Source organism: Pelobates fuscus, chromosome 6 (assembly GCF_036172605.1).
Source record: "Pelobates fuscus isolate aPelFus1 chromosome 6, aPelFus1.pri, whole genome shotgun sequence".
Lineage (NCBI taxonomy): Eukaryota > Metazoa > Chordata > Amphibia > Anura > Pelobatidae > Pelobates > Pelobates fuscus.
In genome coordinates this window covers 163,129,260-163,151,170 of record NC_086322.1, presented here as the reverse complement: position 1 = coordinate 163,151,170, position 21,911 = coordinate 163,129,260, and the positions used below count along the sequence as shown (strand labels likewise).

Sequence of the window (21,911 nt, the reverse complement as noted above, 5' to 3'; positions counted from 1 at the left end):
TCTATTTAGACTCCTAAATGGCAGAGAAATGTGAGACTTCAGAGGCATAATCTAAATACAAAATCTTCATCATTAAGCTAAAGTTGTTTTTGCAACTACAGTGTTCCTTTAAACAACAAGAAAATGTATATGAAAAACAAAATATGGATCTGGTGATCTAGGTATTTAGTAGATACATTTTTATACTTCTCACCAAGCCTCAAATGTAGGTCTTCTTTAGGGAGTTAAACACACGCATGATGGCTTACAATGGGTGTAACTCTATTGTAGACCTTGTATTATGCCCCGGGTTGCTTTCATTCACTGAAAGGAAATGAGGTCCTGTGGGGCACCTCTCAGATATCTGTTGTTGTGGGACTTGGCATACTGTGCTACTTCCTGTTTCCGTTGTAATGTGAAACTGCAAATGTTCCTCCTGAAAAATAAACAATGGGTATTGTGTATTCCTGTATTTTTATTACATCTTTTTTTTTTTTTTATATACCATCTTGCTGTATGTTGTTGTTATCGCCATTTATATAGCGCCAACAGATTCTGTAGCGATTTACAATATTATGAGAGGGGGTATTAAACTTAAATAGGACAATTACAAGAAACCTTACAGGAAGGATAGGTTGAAGAGGACCCTGCTCAAATGAGCTTACAGTCTATAGAAGGTGGGGTGTAAAACACATTAGGACAGGACCCTGTAGGCACCATAACTATTTCATTGCATTGAATTAGTTATAGTGCCTGAATTTCATTGGCACTGCACCTCCATTCTATATAAAACCAATTTTCAAGTAGTTTAATACTGAATAAGAGCCCCTGGGTGCCCTTAGCTTGTTCTCTACTGAATGTATAGCCAATGCAGAATTGACACCCTTCTTTCTAGCCATACAGTTTAATACATACAATGGGTGCTGTTAGGTGGAAATCTGTCAGTTGGCACTATTAGCCAATTATTGCTGCTCGGGTTAATGCTTCCATTAGCACAGAGGGGATAGGTTGCTGGGGTCTCTTGTTTAGCACTAAAACTTTAAAAACTAATGCTGAATGGAAGGGCAGCTGCAGATGGCTCCAGACACTATAACCACTTCAATGTTATTGCACCTACTGTGTAATTTGTAGGACTTTCTTTTATCTTTTAGAATTAAATAAATGAAGGTTTTTTTTTTTTTTTAATTTGTATTTTATTGAGTGTTTTGCAACATAGAATACAACTTATACAGGGTATGTCTTGGAGGCATGTATTAGTCCTTTGCCTCTTCTATAAGTCAGAGTTCTGTTGCTCTTCAAACGTGTCACACAGGTTGTCTTCAGTTGGGTTTTGTCATTGTCTGGTGTGTGTTCTCGTCTACTGTGAGTTGTTGTGTTTCGGCTGTGTTGTGTAGTCTTGTGTGGCTATGTGTATCTATGGTGTCGAGCTTCAAGGCTATGTGGTTTTGCGTCTCTTAGGTGTTTTGTGAAGTGTCTGAGGGGCAGATTGTCATGGGTTACCTTCTAGTCCGTCCTTATGTGGGGCTGACGCTCTCTCTCTATGTGAGTCTCGTGTGGTCTATGAGTCATGTAGCCTAGTATGGGGTTAGGCATGTGGCAGGACAGTCCTTGTTTTAGGGCCGCTCTGCCCTTAGGCTCTCCGGCGTCTTTGCTGGAGCCTGGATCCCTCCGGGTCAGGCCGCAGTATTTCTTGGTTCTTTACCCGGTAGGTTCATAGACTTCCAAAACGCCGTGGGATCTTCCCCAGCTGATAGGGTAAGTGTTTCGTGTGCCTTTTGGATGTTCAGCGTTCCATCGTCTCCCCAGCGGTACCGGACCTCTGCCTCTCTCAATTTCTTGGCTACTGGTGCCAATTGTCTTCTCGCTACCAGCGTTGTGAAGGGAAGGTCTCCATAAACCGTCACACTGCAGCCCTCGAGCCGGAACACCTTGATCTCTCTGGATTTGTTGAGTATAGCAGTTCTCACCCCTATGTCTCTGGTGATGACTATTATGTCTCTTGGTGCCTCCTGTGGTGCTGCTGCCGCCTTCCGTACTCTGAACGCTGAGACCACCATCCCTTTGGTGTCTTTGCTCTTTAGGCCCATCGAGTCCACCAATCTCTGGACGAAGGGCAGCAGGACTTCGTCACCCACTGTTTCTGGGATTCCCCGCATGCGGACATTTTTGCGTCTGTGGCGGGATTCCAGTGCGGTCACCGACCGGGTAAGTTTCTGCACCTTCGTGGCCAGATCCTCGATTTGGTCGTGGGCGTCCTGCATCTGGTGTTCCCTAGTCTGCTCTTTATCTTCTATGTCAGAGACCCTCTTGCGGAGGTCTCCTATGTCTGCTTGTGCTTCCTTTAAATCTGCTTTCCAGACTTGCCTTATGTTTTGTAGGAGGCTTTTAATGTCTCCTTTAGTCACTGGGGAGGAGTCCTCGTCGGAATCCGTTTCTGGGTATTCTTCTCCCGGTTCAGGTGAGGTAGATAGGTCTCCCTCCTCCTGGGACGCTTCTGAGGCCTCCTCTGCAACCCGAGCCGCGGGCGCCATTTTGGCGGGAGCCGCGGTCGCGGCTGCAGGTCTCTCAAAGGAGAGCCTTATGTCCGGCATTCTCGGGGTCGCTGGCGGCTGGTTTCTTCTGTTTTTGCGCCCCATAGTAGTCTCTGTCGGAGGGTGAGTAGGGATGTCGCCAGTGATGCTCCTGTATTTCTTTTTCCTGCTCTATTTTGGTTTCTGTCTCGGAGCTCCAGAGGTTTGCGTCCGCTCTGGTGCTCGTCCGGCCACGCCCCCCCTAAATGAAGGTTTTTAGTTGCAGAGATTTAAGGTTTAATGAAAACTGGCATTTTTATATGCAATTATGTAGTTACTAATATAAATATTTATTAATAGTAGCTGTTCCAATTAAATTTTAGACATTTGTTTTCATTTGTTTTTCCAGGTGCCATATAATTGGACATTGAGAAAATAGATATCAACGTTTTTCTTTAATCTGATTTGGAAACCACAAGCAAATTCAGGTATGTAGTATATATGCAGGTTGACAAACCTGGGGCTATCCTGGTGCTTGTAGGCACTCACTAGTTGACTAATGCAGATGCATTAGCCCATCCAATTCTTAGGCTGAGCGTTAGGCCAACCTGCTTATAATACTTAAAGGGACACTCCGGGCTTCATAACAACCTCATTGAAATTACATTATGGCGCCAGGAGGTCCCTGGCATTGGCTCACCTTAATGGGTTGAACAGTTTAGCCTTAAAGTCTTTGTTCCAGCTTAGAATCTCCCTGCCTTTTTTTTTTTCTTTTCTTTCTTAAAATCTCTTAACCGGATGGCTCTTGCAGAATCAGGCAGCGTCGCTGCTGATTTGGCAGAAAGAGGTCAGCTGATGCCCTCAACCAATAAGTGAATCCCCATTTAAAAACAAAAAAAAATATCTTGAAAAAGGAACATTTCTTTTCAAGACAGTTATTTGAATGGGTATTCACTGATTAGCTGAGAATGTCAGCTGACCCCTCTCATCCAATTAGCAGCGCTGTTGCCCGATGCTGCAAGTACTTTCCGGTTTGGAGATTTTTAGAAAAATGAAGAGCAGGGAGATTAGTCACTGTAATAAAGACTTCAGGGTTAAACTGTTTGAGAACAGTAGTCACTGTAATAAAGACTTCAGGGTTAAACTGTTTGAGAACAGTTTATCCCTTAAGGCAAGCATGCCAAACTCGCGAGTTTTCCATGCTTACTAAAGCAGAGTAGGCACCTGCTCGCCACACATTGTAGGTGCCTACTCTGCCAAAATTACCTGGCCGGGGAGGAGAGGAAGCTGGTGGCAGCGAGGGAGCTCAGTCTTCCTGCTCCTCACTGCCCCTTCATGCGTGTCGTCTGTAGTGATGCTGGGTGCCAAAATATGACGTCATTCCAGCACCCGGCATCACTAAACTGCGCGCGTGCAGGAGCAGGAAGACTGAGCTCCAGAGAGAAGAACAGGGAGAGGCCCCACACCAGCTCCCAAAGGTAGGGGGCAATAAATAAAATTACGTGAGTGTGTGCAAGAATGTGTGTCGGACGTGACGTCATTGTGCTCCACCTTCGCAGGTTTTCAAGTAGTAGAGGAATATCCGTTTGGCACAGAATGCGGGGACTGGTATTTAGTATAGAGGGAGGACGACTGGTATTTAGTATAGAGGGGGGACGACTGGTATTTAGCATAGAGGGGGGACGACTGGTATTTAGTATAGAGGGGGGACGACTGGTATTTAGTAGAGAGGGGGGGACTGGTATTTAGTAGAGAGGGGGGGACTGGTATTTAGTAGAGAGGGGGGGACTGGTATTTAGTAGAGAGGGGGGGACTGGTATTTAGTAGAGAGGGGGGGACTGGTATTTAGTAGAGAGGGGGGGACTGGTATTTAGTAGAGAGGGGGGGACTGGTATTTAGTAGAGAGGGGGGGACTGGTATTTAGTAGAGAGGGGGGGACTGGTATTTAGTAGAGAGGGGGGGACTGGTATTTAGTAGAGAGGGGGGGACTGGTATTTAGTAGAGAGGGGGGGACTGGTATTTAGTAGAGAGGGGGGGACTGGTATTTAGTAGAGAGGGGGGGACTGGTATTTAGTAGAGAGGGGGGGACTGGTATTTAGTAGAGAGGGGGGGACTGGTATTTAGTAGAGAGGGGGGGACTGGTATTTAGTAGAGAGGGGGGGACTGGTATTTAGTAGAGAGGGGGGGACTGGTATTTAGTAGAGAGGGGGGGACTGGTATTTAGTAGAGAGGGGGGGACTGGTATTTAGTAGAGAGGGGGGGACTGGTATTTAGTAGAGAGGGGGGGACTGGTATTTAGTAGAGAGGGGGGACTGGTATTTAGTAGAGAGGGGGGACTGGTATTTAGTATAGAGGGGGGGGGACTGGTATTTAGTATAGAGGGGGGGGGACTGGTATTTAGTATAGAGGGGGGGGGACTGGTATTTAGTATAGAGGGGGGGGACTGGTATTTAGTATAGTGGGGGGACTGGTATTTAGTATAGGGGGGGGGACTGGTATTTAGTATACAGGGAGTGCAGAATTATTAGGCAAGTTGTATTTTTGAGGATTAATTTTATTATTGAACAACAACCATGTTCTCAATGAACCCAAAAAACTCATTAATATCAAAGCTGAATATTTTTGGAAGTAGTTTTTAGTTTGTTTTTAGTTATAGCTATTTTAGGGGGATATCTGTGTGTGCAGGTGACTATTACTGTGCATAATTATTAGGCAACTTAACAAAAAACAAATATATACCCATTTCAATTATTTATTTTTACCAGTGAAACCAATATAACATCTCAACATTCACAAATATTCATTTCTGACATTCAAAAACATAACAAAAACAAATCAGTGACCAATATAGCCACCTTTCTTTGCAAGGACACTCAAAAGCCTGCCATCCATGGATTCTGTCAGTGTTTTGATCTGTTCACCATCAACATTGCGTGCAGCAGCAACCACAGCCTCCCAGACACTGTTCAGAGAGGTGTACTGTTTTCCCTCCTTGTAAATCTCACATTTGATGATGGACCACAGGTTCTCAATGGGGTTCAGATCAGGTGAACAAGGAGGCCATGTCATTAGATTTTCTTCTTTTATACCCTTTCTTGCCAGCCACGCTGTGGAGTACTTGGACGCGTGTGATGGAGCATTGTCCTGCATGAAAATCATGTTTTTCTTGAAGGATGCAGACTTCTTCCTGTACCACTGCTTGAAGAAGGTGTCTTCCAGAAACTGGCAGTAGGACTGGGAGTTGAGCTTGACTCCATCCTCAACCCAAAAAGGCCCCACAAGCTCATCTTTGATTATACCAGCCCAAACCAGTACTCCACCTCCACCTTGCTGGCATCTGAGTCGGACTGGAGCTCTCTGCCCTTTACCAATCCATCCATCTGGCCCATCAAGACTCACTCTCATTTCATCAGTCCATAAAACCTTAGAAAAATCAGTCTTGAGATATTTCTTGGCCAAGTCTTGACGTTTCAGCTTGTGTGTCTTGTTCAGTGGTGGTCGTCTTTCAGCCTTTCTTACCTTGGCCATGTCTCTGAGTATTGCACACCTTGTGCTTTTGGGCACTCCAGTGATGTTGCAGCTCTGAAATATGGCCAAACTGGTGGCAAGTGGCATCTTGGCAGCTGCACGCTTGACTTTTCTCAGTTCATGGGCAGTTATTTTGCGCCTTGGTTTCTCCACACGCTTCTTGCGACCCTGTTGACTATTTTGAATGAAACGCTTGATTGTTCGATGATCACGCTTCAGAAGCTTTGCAATTTTTTTAGTGCTGCATCCCTCTGCAAGATATCTCACTATTTTTGACTTTTCTGAGCCTGTCAAGTCCTTCTTTTGACCCATTTTGCCAAAGGAAAGGAAGTTGCCTAATAATTATGCACACCTGATATAGGGTGTTGATGTCATTAGACCACACCCCTTCTCATTACAGAGATGCACATCACCTAATATGCTTAATTGGTAGTAGGCTTTCGAGCCTATACAGCTTGGAGTAAGACAACATGCATAAAGAGGATGATGTGGTCAAAATACTCATTTGCCTAATAATTCTGCACTCCCTGTAGTATTTAGTATAGAGAGGGGGGGGGCTGGTATTTAGTATAGAGGGGGACGACGACTGGTATTTAGTATAGAGGGGGGGGGAACGACTGGTATTTAGTATAGAGGGGGGGGATCTGGTATTTAGTATAGAGAGGGGGGGGGGGCTGGCATTTAGTAGAGGGGAATGCTGTTTATTTGTATACTATACTTTTCAAAACAAACCTGCATTTCTGTGAAAATTTTAGTTTGTTTTTTTTGACCCACTTTAACCTAAACCTTGTTTATGTGGCCATGCTAGACTTTGGGTTTGACATGCTTGCCTTAAGGTGAGCCAGTTCCAGGGACCTCCTGGCACCATAACATCATTTCGATGAAGTTGTTATAGTGTGCAGCGTCCCTTTGAAATGCTACTTTAAAAAATTCCTTAACATTGTAATGTTAATTGTGTTACTTGCAAAGCTATGCAATATGATGTTTAGCCCATCAAGTTCCACATACCTACCAATTTTGTTCAGCATTATTTTTATGTACCAGTGATTCATTCCATGTCCCTGTATCTCCACACAGAGAGTATAAATGTTGCAGTTCCCCTTCTAAACACTAGACATTAATTCATAAAAGTGTTACTTTCTATTGAAATCTGTACTTTATGTAAATTGAAAAAGAGGACAGGATAAATAATAATATTAAATATCCTATTAGTGCAGGATGAATTACCATGGTACAGGAGTCAGCGGCATTCTATAGCCTGTTGTAGAGGAATCCATATTTTCCTGCTGGAGAAAGCTGACTGCATGTTAAACCCCCCCACCCCCCCAAAAAAAACCCTGACTTTTCAAAAGCAGACGTGTAAACCCCACAGTATGTGCTAGGAAAAAATAACCCAACAAACGCCAAAGGTGCCTTAAAAACCTGTAAGACGTGGGGGCCAATGGCCCCTTCATAAGAACATACAAACTAAGTAATACAGAACCCTACCTGCAAGAAAACAAAAAGGAATGAACAACAAATAATTGCATTGTGGACAATAAAAGCAATATGGTTAAGCAAGGCACCGAGACCACAGTACAGCAGGCCACTGCACCCAATGGAGACAGGTGTCGCCACAGCAGACCTTGCACCTGTCCTCCCACCCCACTTTTGAACATTGATTATGTGCTCTTAGGATGCGGTGTGTCTCTCCTAGGCACTCTGGGTGTACAAAAGATGGTATAGCCCATGTGCCCCCTCCTCTTAGGAACCTGCAGGCACACTGCTCGGAATCCAGCAGAGCCTCCACTGCACCCCACACTGTACTGACTTCATTGCTGCTGTGCACTATATCTGGCTGTCACAGGACAGCAGGAACCCAGCTTCAGGTCTCCACACTGGGTCTAGGTGCAAAGGTGATATATGGGATATGTGTGCAAGTAGGGAGTGGAGAGGTCCAAAGCAGTGGCCAGCTGCAAACCTATTGTCCTGGTGCGCCCCTCCCATGGGGCAGGTTGTTGACAATGCAGAGCCACAGGTTGTAGCTAAGATAAATATCAGGTAAGCAGGTGGGGTCAACATAGTTAAACTTATTTACTCGAACAAGGATAACCTCCTCTCCCCCAGTCCAAAGGAGTGGGGCTTGTTCAAGGCAGAAATAACTATTTGGCAAGTGCAGTGTTAAGAAGCCTGCATCCAGGGCCACATTGCTTTTTAGGCTTGTCCCCAAAAGTTTGAAATTGTCCCACAGATACATATCCGCAGCACCCCCAGTTCTTCTATGTACAATATTTGGCAGCTCATGGCATGTTAGGCATCAGGCATAATAACACATACCACAAGACTTGGTAAAATTAATTCTGGCCAACAACGTCTGAATGGGTCAAAGCTGCAGAAGATGGCATCCATTCAGCATGATGGCCAAATCCTTTCCCCTAAACGTTGCTATTTGTATGCTTAAAGGACCACTATAGGCACCCAGACCACTTCAGCTCAATGAAGTGGTCTGGGTGCCAGCTCCCTCTAGTGTTAACCCTGCAGCTGAAAACATAGTAGTTTCAGAGAAACTGCAATGTTTACACTGAGGGCTAATCCAGCCTCTAGTGGCTGTCTCCCTGACCACTTCAGCCCAGCGGGAGGGGGGGCATTAGGTTGTGGGCACCTAATAACCCTAAAGTGCCAGGAAAACAAGTTTGTTTTCCTGCACTATAGTGGTCATTTAATGCTATGCACTAGATAAAATGACACTTCATTATTTTTGGAGAATGCTGTTTCAGAAGGTTTCTGCACTTGGTTATCCTGGTGGCGCCGGGCTTATCTCACTGGCTGAGAGCTCTTAACTGATGATTTGAGCTAGTGCTTAGTTTATAGGACCTAACATATCTCCATGCAGGAGCTTCCAGTTGTTCTGGAAGCTTGGACCGGTGCCTGGTAGAAGGCAGTTAAGTTGTCAATCCATTCTCTGTTTGACTACTTACCCTGGGAGGGTGTCAGGGCACTCCTGGCACCATAAGCACTATAGCGTGCTTCAGTAGTTATGGTGCTTAGTGTTCCTTCAACATCTATTTAAAAAGCTTTTATTTGAAATGGCACACTGAGGCATGCTAAGATTTTTATTTTAGTGTTTGGAGTGGATTATATTGTTCAGAAAATCACTTTCGACATGCTGGTTGATTTTGCTGTTTAGAGAGATTACCCTTTGCATATATAATAGAAACCCCTTTGAAAATAATGTTTTTGGTTTGAAGGGAAAGTGATGTATTCTTTTTGAGATGCATATGAATTGAACCCCAACCAAGGTGCCTGCATAGATTAGTCTAGTCTAAGCACAGTGTGTGCTTCATTCAATAAATATTTCATCTCAAAAATCTCTTCACCAACGTACATCTTAAAATTCTGAAAAGGTCCATCACCAAAAGATGACCCACTCTGTTGCTTGAGCGTTGGCACTGTTCTGAAACAGGACTTGCTGAAGTACAGAACGTATGGCTACAGTTGCATATCATATTAGGATTGCTAATCTTCCTCTTAAGAGTCAGATTTTAATACATTAAACACAAAAATATTTTCATTATTTTTTTATTTTTAGTGGTATAGCTTACGCACTGCACTGGCTTGTTAAAGTGCTGCTGTTTTAGAAACTTTTTACATAATTTTCTTTTATTTTTCAATTGATTTAATATATATTTACATTTGAAGAGGAAGTCTTTTGCTTGCTGCATTATAGTAAATCCTCTCCCTGCTTTGCATGTTCTTCCTCTCATTTTACATATTGTTGTGCCTAGGTGAAGTTTTAAGTAACAGCCAAATTCACACAGATTTATCTCGTTTAATTTCGGTTGTTGTCTTGTCATGCTGCCTGCACTATCTGATTTTGCAACGGTATAAAGCATCATAATGTAAAACCTTTGCGCTATGTTATAGTAAATTTATCTTGCGCTCATATCTAATTTCCCCCCCAGTTAGCGTTTTCTGTCTTGCGGAAGCTAGTGAATGTTGGATTATATATGTACATTGTTTGCTGGTTAATCAGAATCTAAATTTATTTTACTGGATCACTATAGTGTCAGTAAAACAAAGCGGTGGGTCCCCCTCCCGTGACGCTGAAGGCAGCTTACCTTATTCCAGTGACCTCTCCTCCCCCGCCGACGTCCTCTATCCCCGTCCGACGTCAGTGAACCCGAATTCGCATGTGCAAGTGCCGCATATATTACTCTGTTGTGGTTACATAGTTTCCAACCCAAGTCTCGCCAGGGAATAAACACAGCAACCTGTTCCCTGTAGCATTCAGAAAATACTGTATCAGGAACCATTTGAATATTTCTGTTTGAAGCTGTGTACAAGTTTGCATTGTATTTCTTTTCCATTTTTATTTATTTATTTTCTATTACCATAATACTCTTATAATAAAAGGAAAGCTATTGCATTAAGAATACAATGCTCTGTTGTTTTTTTTTTTTGTTTTTGTTTATTTTAGTGCATGAATAAACAAAACAGGCCTGTAATGCCACAACAGCATGAGCAGGCAACACAGTGTACAAATGTTAACATTTAAGTGGCATTCTAATGTAAAGAACTAATTTGTATATGGTGTTGCTTTATGCAGTACCCACAAGTGTGTGGAGTCTGATGCAGTACATACAAGGGTGCACTAGTAGGCATATTTGTAGGTATAGTTGTCTAGAAAGTGGGCCCGTGGGTTGTTTGCAACGCATCGTGCTGGGCAGCTTAGGTACCAGCCTTGTGCAGGTTTACTGATGGGTTGGTGCTCTGCTGAGCCAGCTATTGGGAGTAGTGTCGGCTCTGTCATGAGCAATGTGGGGCATTAAGACTAGCTTGCTGAGAATTGTCTGGGTTGTGGCTAGAGGGACTAGTAAAGGGTTGGCTGGGCTGTTTACGGAACCGCTTGGGATATATGGGCCAGTCGGCTTTGCAGTACTGTAAGGCTTCGGGGTATAATTTAAAACCTCAAGTTGGTCGTACCTTAACTTATTCGCCAGTTTACCCTGCCTTTAATTCCTACCGAATTGTGTAACCAAAGAACTTACGCTCTGGGGACCCCTAGCTCACCCTGTCTGAGGGAACCATGGTGACGATTTAATAAAAGATCCACAGGTGTGATTTAGCACCCCAGAACATACCTCAGACCGCTGGGTAAGCCTTGGGTTCCAAAGAGGGGAATTGTGGCGTATTTACCCTAGTCTTGGTGCCTGGCACGTAAGCACATTCTCTTTTTCTCTTGACATCCTGTGGCTTCTGAGGAGACGATTGCATCTGTCACCCTCAGCCCCCCTGTAGTCAGTTGCACCTGTACACATAGTATTAAATAGGCATTAGTGAATTAAACATAACCATTAACGTAGGTAAGCTTTGAACCAAGTGGAAATACACTCCCCGTTGTATGGGGGCTTGGAAGCAGCAGGCAAGAGGGCTCTGGCCTCAGGTGGTGACTGTGGCATAAGTATTTGAGAGGGCTCTCCGAGGTGTGAATGACTGGACGTTCACTCGATCCCATTTGGGGGTTGCTGTAGTCCTGTGGTGGCCAGATTGTGGCAAAGAGTCCCCTGGTAGGCCCAAGGTTCTTAGGCTTCGTGCAGGCCCTGCACCATGTGGGCAGTTTCTCCTTCCTGGATCTGTAGGGACCATGGCGAGCGCCAATGGTATGGCAGGCTGTGGGCTCGGAGGAGAGCAGTGAAGGGCTGTATTAGTTTCTCCAGAAAGATCCTGGTAGAATGAGAGTGTTATATTTTTCGAACGTGAACGGAGCTTTACCCCTTAATTCAGCCTGGACCGCCATATTATTCGCCACGTTGTGGAATCGTACACTAGGTGCTGTTGCCGCAGCCAGTCGGGCTTTTGGGATTCGGAAGACCCCATTTGAAAAACAAATTTCACATTACAATCCTGTTGCTTTCTACCCAAAAAGCAGGAACTTTTTTATTTTTTTGTATACTTTTATTTGGAGCTTTTATGATATTTAAGGAGGGAACAAGACATGAAATAGTACCACCATCAAAAAGTTAGATAACTGTTTTATTTGTGTGGGGGGGGGGGGGGGGGGGGGGGGGAGAGAATCTGTAACACAAGTATATTTCATCAGAAAGCCTGCACAGGGGATTGATAAAATATTTGAATGTTAAATATGAATGCTTTTAATTTACATTAATCAAATCTTTATACATCCTGAATTAAAAAAAATACAATTTGGCAGCTTGTTTTTAGTATGGCCCTCCGCACCTGATTGATACCTATTCCTATGAGTGCATGGAGCACCATGCCACAGTTGCTCTTTATTCAATGCTATCCTTAATGGGAAACTCCACTCCCTGAATACACAAAGAAATAAAAATCATGGTTTAGTAGATATACCCCAAATAAAAACATGCATTGATTGTGCGTTTTTTTTAGGGTATACTTAAAAGCCCTTTGCAAAAGCTGCAGTCCTCTTGTCTTTCTTTGCAAGCTTTCCTTTTCTTTCCCAGCCCAGACTTTGTGCGGCTGTCCAATCAGACTTCCCAGTGCAGCTCAATGAGAAGTCTTTGTAAAACAGGTGCCCTGGGAAATTGCTGCCTCTTGAGTTTAGCTCTGCTGAGCTAACCAAACTGGGAAGTAATAACACTGGTTGTCTTCTTGATAGCTAGTGGATTTAACAAAGTTTAAGTTATAAAAGTGGCAATATCTATTGGAAAAAAGTACCACCCATCACACATAAAGCATTCCTGCAAGCTAAAGTTCTTTAGGGGTCTGGAGTATACCTTTAATTTACCCCATTTACTGGTTCCAGAGGAAGAGCTGAACAGTGAGAATTGTATTGTCTGTCTCCTGAACATCTTACATGGCATATCAATATAGAGAGAGGAACTGAATTGATGACAGGCAGTCACATGTATGTCTTTGTTCTGCTGAGTTTAGGGATCCCGCACTGCACATTATGATTTTTATTATATGGTGTGATATTACCCCTTTGGTACACAAATTAAAACACTTAACGTCCTGTTGCCATATTGTACTGACAATAAACCTACAGTCCGCCTGGACTGCAAAATTTGGACATTGTTGAATTCCATCAACAATCACTGAATTGTGTAAATCAGTTCCTAAATGGACCTGCTTTTGTTCCGGATTTCAGCGGTACCGAACGCAGCTGGACATCTGAAGTCCAGAAGGAATTAATTAAATCCATGCCCAGTGGCTTCAGCTCCAAACCTGGATTTAAAAAAATAAAATAAAACTGAACTATTTGCCTGCTGGCAGCATTTGCAGCCAGCCATGAAAATAGATATAAAAAAAAAAACACCTCAGTCGCACAATGGTTAATTATGTGATGGCTGGCCAGTGCTTGCTAGGCAGCTGCCACACTAAATAAATTTAAATCCTGTGGGGTGTCAATATACTATCATGGAGGTGTTTTACTTCCACATGCCTCCCCTGCCGTGGGGCCATGTTTACTAAATGTTTAACCCCCCCCCCATATTATTAGTATGTGGATCTCCCACCAGTCATCCCGTCCTATTTTTTTAAAAAAAAACTTTTAACTAGGGACTGACTGATATAATTTTTTCCAGAACCAATGCCAATACAGATTATTGGTCGCCTCTCGGGCCGATTGCCGATAAGCGGCTCGGGCCTACCTCTATTTCCGAGCCTTGGAAGCTGCCTCCCTCGTTCCAGGGCTGCCTGCCGACGAACAGCGCATTTCCCCGATAATGCAAGGGAATTGTACGCACCCCACCAATGCTTTGGGGCAACGGTCTTAGAAACCACAACTCAGTGCGAGTAATGGCGCCCCTCTGCTCCAAAGGTGGCGGCCTGAGTAGATTCAGATGCGGAGCCCAGAGGCTTATGTGAGGACCACAGTGAGACGCTGAAGTCCGCTATCCCTGTGTCACTCGTTGAACGGGAAGCAGAGCGAGATGCACCAGCTAACAAGCAGGACATTCTAAACCTACTGCGAGAAATGAGACCAACAACAAATGCAGACCTGGATTTAATTAGGACAGAAGTCCAAGCAGTGACCGCATGAACACGAGCCTCAGAAGAGGATATCATAGAAATAAGGCAAGAGGTAACAGGTCTTGGGTAGTCCCTGCAATAAGTACAGTCCACTACTTATGAGAGTTGACCTCGCTGAAGACCGCAGTTGTCTCTTTAATATTAAAATCAGAGGCATCCCGGACTCCATCGAGTCGACCAAATTGACACATTATCTTGAACGTTTTTTTACTACCATCCTGCCACACACACTCATGCCAAAAAGACTGAGCTTGATGGCTTTTTTCGTATCAACAAACCCAAGTAAACTCCATCCTCTGCTTCCCAAAACCTAATCATCAGGTATGGCTCTGTATCGGATAAAAAATGCATTTTGAACGCAGTGAAGTGACGCAGGGATTTTGAGACATCTTGGCTCACCTTCTTTCAGGACTTAACCCGAAATACTCTGCAGTGGCGAAGGTCCTTTAGTGCAGTAACGAGCCAGCTACGAGACGCAGAAGTGGACTATCGATGGTCCCTACTTAGAGCATAACCACTATCAAGAATGGAACCACGCTGAGACTTACCTTGCCGGCTCAGTCCCCTTCTTTCTTCCATGCTTTGGGAATACCAATGCAGACCCTGACTCCGGCTGCTCCTACCTGAGAAGCCTGGGATCCAGAATGAATAACACCTTTCATCCCCGGAGCAGTGATGGCACGAATGCTTGGACTTGAATTCCTGTAGCAACGCAAGCATATGTCTCTCTTTTTACTGTTTTCTTCTAATTGTGTTCATGTTTATTTTTCATTTCCATATTGATAGAACTGCTGGTGACTTCAATCTTATTAGCCTGTTGCTCCATAGCAGGGAATCTACCCAACCATGAAGGGGCCATACGTTCTCAAGTGAGATCCGTTAACCCCCGTGACCCTCAAGGTTAGGGGACGTAACTCTACTGAACTGCAAAGTATGCAAGCTCCTGGTACCTTAAATGCCCTACTATAAATAAATAGGACCCTCACACTGGTTGCGAATACCGGTTGTTTTCCACGGCTCTTAAAGGCCACATCTTCTCCTAATAACGCTTCTCCTTTTATACGGGTATCTCGCCTAGCAATAGATTTATCCAAATACTCCAGGATGCATGCTAGCCAAATGAATGTACTCGTTGTACATCTTTTATATGACTTGTCTTACAAGAGTGAGACGCTTTTCACACAGTTTTGGTGCCTTATTCTACACTTGTTGTGTGGTTATTATAGCATTATATGTTACAGCAATATTGATACTCCTCATCTTGTAACTCTTGACATACCAAAGACAAAAAAAGAGGTTTTATGAATCTGGTTGATAACTGATAAAGCAATTTTACTGTATTTTGTTATCAATGCAAATAATCTGTCACTTGTATATCTTTACCTCAATAAAAAACAGATTGACATATTTCATTTTTTTTTAGATGCTGGGCAATATTTTAGGAGTTTGTAGTTTGCCTATTTAACTATTTAGTGAATAAAACATCTCATCTGAAAGGCTCTTTCACAGAAATGCATGTATCCATAAAACCCCTATTGGACAGAGAGCTGTTGTGCAAAATGGTTTTGCAGTTTAAAGAAGCACTATAGGGTCAGGAACACAAAGCTATAATTCTGACCCTATAGTTTTAAAACCACCATCTAGCCACCTTGGCCCTCTCTTGCCTTTGTAAATATAGTAAAATCTAACTTGTATTCATGCCTGAAGCTGCTGGCTCTGCCCCTGTCTGCCTCAGACCTGCAAGTTGTATGCTGACATAATCAGAAGTGTTTTCTGGGCCTATCACAATGCTTTCCCATAGGATTGGCTGAGACTGTGAAGGAGGCAGATCGGGGCAGAGCCAACACATGACAAACAGAGCCCTGGCCAATCAACATCTCCTCATAAAGATGAATTGAATCAATGAATCTCTGAGGAAAGTGCAGTGTCTGCATGCAGAGGGTGGAGACACTGATATGTTGTGGTGCAAACTAGGCAAGACTGCTTAAGGAAGCAGCTCCAGCAGTCATCTGAGGAGTGGCCAGTGAAGTTATCACTAGGCTATAATGTAAACACTGCATTTTCTCTGAAAAGACAGTGCTTACAGCAAAAAGCCTGAAGGGAATGCTTCTACTCACCAGAACAAATGCAATAAGCTGTAGTTGTTCTGGTGACGATAGTGTCCCTTTAAGTTTAATGCATCTAGTATATTATACTTGAATTTATTAACATTCCCCTCCCCACCCAATGCTTCAAGAGATGCAAGATGTATTACTGCATTTTCCAAGACCTAGGCTGTTTGGGAATCATGGTGATGATTTGAACTATGTCAGTGAGTTGTGGAAAACCAGGCCATAATCTAAGGGGTGTAAACTAATTATGCACATCTGCCGGCAAGCTGCTGGAAGAACGCCAGTCCTCAACAATGGCCCAAACTGAAAATAAAAACAAGTATGCAGTGTTCTTGAAGGGAAGGCGATGTTTTCTTTCTATAAAACATGGGACTTTTTAGTGTGTGTGTGTGTCTGTGTGTGTGTGTGTGTTTTCCTTCATATGACACTAGAAATGCATTGGCACTTAATAGTGAACAATAATTTTTTTTCTGTATCTACCTTCAAAATACTTTGGGCAGAATTATACTGACTCTGTAACAGAATTCCATGTGCTGCACACATACGTTCTGTATTTTATTAGTTTTCTCTGAGCATCATAACCATAACCATTAGGGGTCGACCGATTATGATAATCTGTGAACTTTCAGGCCGATAGATGATAATTTACCGATATTCTGTACATTTACTGTTTTGAAAAATAAACTATTTCTACACAAATCTACTGTTAACTGAACATGTTTATTATTATTTTATTTATTCTTTTATTAAGGTAAATGCACAAAGTATACATGCCAGTCAGAATTGTTTTATGTTTTTAAGAATATATTTAAGAATATATAGATGGTACACTCAATGTCCCCTGCAGCACATCATATAAGCATTGTGTATATGCATATATAAGCTATACATAGAATCTATGCAATCTAGACCAGATTACCCAAGAATATAGGCAAGCACTAATATACACAATACCCCACATTATAATAGATCCATAGTACACAGTGTTAGACAATATGACACGTAACATGGTTTCAGCAAATTGCAGGTTATACATACACTATTCCATAGTAAACCATTTACATAGAATGTGATGGCAGATAAGAACAATTCGGCCCATCTAGTCTGCCCAATTTTCTAAATACTTTCATTAGTCCCTGGCCTTATCTTATAGTTAGGATAGCCTTATGCCTATCCCACGCATGCTTAAACTCCTTTACTGTGTTAACATCCACCACTTCAGCTGGAAGGCTATTCCATGCATCCACTACCCTCTCAGTAAAGTAATACTTCCTGATATTATTTTTAAACCTTTGTCAGGAAATAGTGGAATAAAGAATGTTTTCATGTAGTCAAATATAAATAATAAACATATTATACATAATGAACATATAGGGCCCCATATATAACACAAAAAAAAAATAGAGAAAAAAAAAAAAAGTGTGGGATACCAGACCCATAGGTCCCAGGGAAAATCCCAGAGATTCATGGATGTGTGTATCAACACCCTCAAAAATAGAAAAAAGACAGATAAAAAATAAAATATATGATATTGATGTAAACCAATCCATGAACTCAGGGCAAGAAATAACCAATCCCGAGTTCATGGTATGGGTACATCAAAAAGTAATTAAAAAATAAATATATATATATATATATATATATATATATATATATATATATATATATATATATATATATACATACATAAAGAGCAAAAAATAAACTAAACAAATTGTCGTATCCACTGTGAGTCTCTCTTTATGGACTGAACTTGAGAAACTCCCTATTATTCCAGATTTTGCTGATCACTGTCACCCTTCTCGTGTGTGAAGAACTATAAAAAAATATATATGTAAGTAAGAACTAGAACAAAAAATTTTTAAAAGACTAAATATATTATCTAAAGCAGGCAAAATCCCTTTCATCATTCATGCCATTTGGGATCAGTGTATCCAATACATCTCCCTTTGGCTTAAACGTTTGAACCTGCTACACCCTATGGATGGGATTTTAACCTGTTCTATACCCAAAAAGTGTAATTGTTTGTGAAACCCAATGTCCAGCTTGATTAAATGTCGGGCCACTGATGAGGTAACCACTCTATTTCTAATCGCACTTTTGTGTTCCCCTATTCTCACAGATGCCTAGTAGTTTGGCCAAAGTAACCTTTGCCACAGGGGCATTTAATCAAATAGACAATCAAGTGCCGACTGACAATTGATATAAGTTCTCATATCAATATTGTAGCCCAAATTTGGGTGTGCAAATGAGGCTGATTTTATGACGTTATTACAGTTTACACACCTACCGGATCTATACATCCCTTTTGTCTAACCATGTGTCTCCCTTTGTATTGTCATCATTTGCTCTGGCATGTTTTAAATCCTGCCTTAGGTTCATAGAGTTCTTAAAAGCCATAAATGGAAATGTCCCAAAAATATTCCTCAGGTCCGTATCCTCACTTAGCACATGCCAATGTTTTTTTTATAATTTGTGTAACATGGCGGGACTTAGTGAAATAGGTGTGTACAAATGGAATCTGTTTTGGTTTTATCTAAACTTCAATCCTCGGTTTTTCCTGACTATTAAACTCCAAAACCCTCTTCTTAGCCATCCTTAATGTTTCCCTCTATCCCTAAATCTCTTCATCATTCCATCCGCCCTTTGTTCAAAGACCTGATCATCAGAGATAATCCTCCTCAGACGCAATAACTGTGAATAGGGCAACCCCACTTTCAGCTGTAGGTACGAGTTCCTTTCTGTCGGTTTGGAGAATATATCAAAATGAAAACCATTTGACATTGACATCCAGGAAATGAACCTCTGTTGGGCTATACTCAATGGTGGACTTTATGTTGGGTAGCACCAGATTGATAATGAAACCATGTTTTTCCTGTTGTCTGTGTGAGTCCCAGTCAAAGGAGGTTTGGCTAGGGCTGCAAATATACAGAAACGAAAGTAATTATATCCCTAAATGGAGCGGTGAGGCTACAGGGCATGATGCCAAAACTGCTTCCTTAACCCCTTAAGGACGGACGGCGGGCGTGCTGTCCTTGGGGACCCTGTTCTAAACGCCAGCAGACGGCATAGTATGTCCCCGCCGTCCAGGAGACTTACATGCTCGCTGTCGATCCCCCTCCGGCAATCGCTACGGGACGGGACTTGCTTGTCATCCCAGGCAGTCCTTTTGCGTCTGAGTCAGCCCTCCTGGGCCATGTAATCGCAAGGTCCTTGCGAGTAGGGATCGACCGATTATCGGCCGATATTTGCTATTTTCAGCAATATCCATATCGGCTAATAAAGATGCCAATATTACATACCAGGGCCAGCAGCAAGCGCTTACTTACCTTCCCAGCAGCCCCCCTGCATAAATCTCGCGAGTCCCGTGGCTGTCAGTGTTGCCGCGGGTTACCATGGCAACGCTCCGCGCTGGCCCCGAGATTTACACAGGGGAGCTAAAGGGAGATGCCGGGAAGGTAAGTAAGCACTTGCTGCGGGCCCCCACTGTACTTTTCATGCCACTGGACCACCAGGGAATGCTATATCCCCCCCCTCTGTGGCCAAGTAAGAAGCAGGGAGGGGGAACTAAAAAATAAAAAAATTCAATATTTTGAAAATTTAAATGCCCCCTCCCCCAAATTACATACCTACACAGATACACTGCATTATATAAGCATACTGCATTCATTATACACACACTACACACACACACTGCATTATATACACATACTGCATAAACACACACACACTGCATTCACTGTATGCACACTACACATACACACACTCTGCATTCATTATATTCACTATACACACTCTGCATTCATTATATACACACTACACACACACACACACACACACTACACAAACACACTGCTCCCCTGCATCCACTACACGTGGCATGTATATTTTGTGCATTTACCATTAGAAAGTTTATTTTTTTCAAAATGGTAAATGTACAGAATATCGGTAAGTTATCGGCTATCGTCCGGAAAGTTCAGAGTATCGGCATCGGCTCTAAAAAAAATAAAAAAATAAATAAATATCGGTCGATCCCTACTTGCGAATAGCCGTCCGTAGCAGTGCCAACAGGGGGAGTGCCTGGAATGACAGTCCCCCTGCTGCCTGTAATAAAGTAAAATAAAGTTTTTTAAAACATGTAAAATTAAATAATATATACTTAGAATATATATATATATATATATATATACACACACATACATACTGTCTAAATGTATTTTAATATATATAAATCAAAATAAACGTAGAATATTAAATATATAATAATTTTTTATATATGTATAATATAAAATATAGAAATACGTAAAAAATTTAATATATGTGTACTTTCTGTCAAACTGTGTGTGTGTGTGTGTGTGTGTATATATATATATATCATTCTAAGTGTATTTTGATAGCTGTATATATATATATATATATATATATATATATATATATATATATATGTGTGTGTATGTATGTATATATGTATATATCTATCAAAATACACTTAGAACGATATTATATATATATGCGCGCGCGCGCACACACACTATTTAATGTCCCTTAATGACCGGGTGCAAGCAAAAGACTGCTGTTTTGTCCAATCATCCAAGTAGGTAGCTGCACTCACGGATTTTAAAATTCCAAAATGTATTGATAAATGTTAAAAACCGACGATTAACGGTTCAGTCATAGAGGACTTTCATCAGGATCAAGCGTATATATATTTCATTAGGATATATGTGTATATGTATATATCATTTTTGAAGTTTATATATAGGTATATATTGCATCATATTCATCCTCATCTTGCGGTATCTGCAGTAATTGCCTTACTAACAAATGTGGAAGTGCCGTTCAGCAGCCAACACCACGGCGGATCAACACCAATTTATATAGTCAGGATTACTAGTTGATCCAGCAGGTAGAACTATGTCATGTCCAGGATTAAAGGTAATGTCTTACCGTGCCTTAGAGTTGCCGGACTTAACGTACCAGAGAATAGTCAGAATACTTGCCAAGGTCAGGGACACAGAAGGAGACACAACGAAGAGGGAAAGCCAAGTCAGGGATACCAGAATACAAGGAAGTCAAATGAAGCCAAAGTTTGGCCCTGCCCCATGCCGATTTTAGCCAATCCAATGCTTTCCCTATGAGAAAGCATTGGATCGGCTAAAAATCGGCCATTTTGATGTCACAAAGAGGGCGAAGCCAATGCCCCCGGACTTGCGCGGCGCTGGAAATAAAGGTGAGTTTTAAACTTTTATAGGGGAACTAAGGGGGGGCAAGCCACCTAAATGTAGTGATCCTTTAATTATTTATGAATTGGCATTCCAGAAGGCACATGTTCACAGCATTTGGTACAACGTGATTCATCACACAGTCCTCAGTTGGTACATTTTAGGACACCATAACATACCGACATTCCATTCCATAGAGTAGTACATCTTAGAAAGGGTATAGTACATAAAGAACATTGCATATAATCATTACATTAGTGTTGTAGAGGGTGACCTAGTATACATTGTCTGAACTGAGGGGTACTTAAACAGAATTCTCCTCTTGCTCATCGTGGTTTCATGTATATGGTTATCCGAGAGTGCGTTCCTGATCTTGATTTTCTGGTATTTGACTTTGGCTTTGTTTTGATTTCCCTGATATCTGGTATCCTTGACTTTTGGCTTTCCCTTATCTTTGTGTCTGATTCTGTGTCCCTGACCTCGGCTAGTATTTTGACTGTTCTTTGAGACGTTAAAGGACCACTATAGGTACCCAGACCACTTCAGCTTAATGAGGTGGTCTGGGTGCC

General features: G+C 42.2%; 1 protein-coding gene across 2 annotated transcripts in view; it reads left to right on the top strand.

The window, feature by feature from the left end:
• The window catches only part of ELF2 (E74 like ETS transcription factor 2), a 102,588-nt gene that overhangs the window by 8,478 nt on the left and 72,199 nt on the right, over window positions 1-21,911 (top strand). Inside the window, exon 2 of one of the 2 annotated variants that reach the window (XM_063460073.1) lies at window positions 2,899-2,977. The exons of the other annotated variant lie outside the window; for it this stretch is intronic. The gene's annotated coding sequence lies outside the window, so the exon portion shown is untranslated. The remainder of the gene's footprint in view (window positions 1-2,898; window positions 2,978-21,911) is intronic. 2 annotated transcript variants of the gene reach the window in all.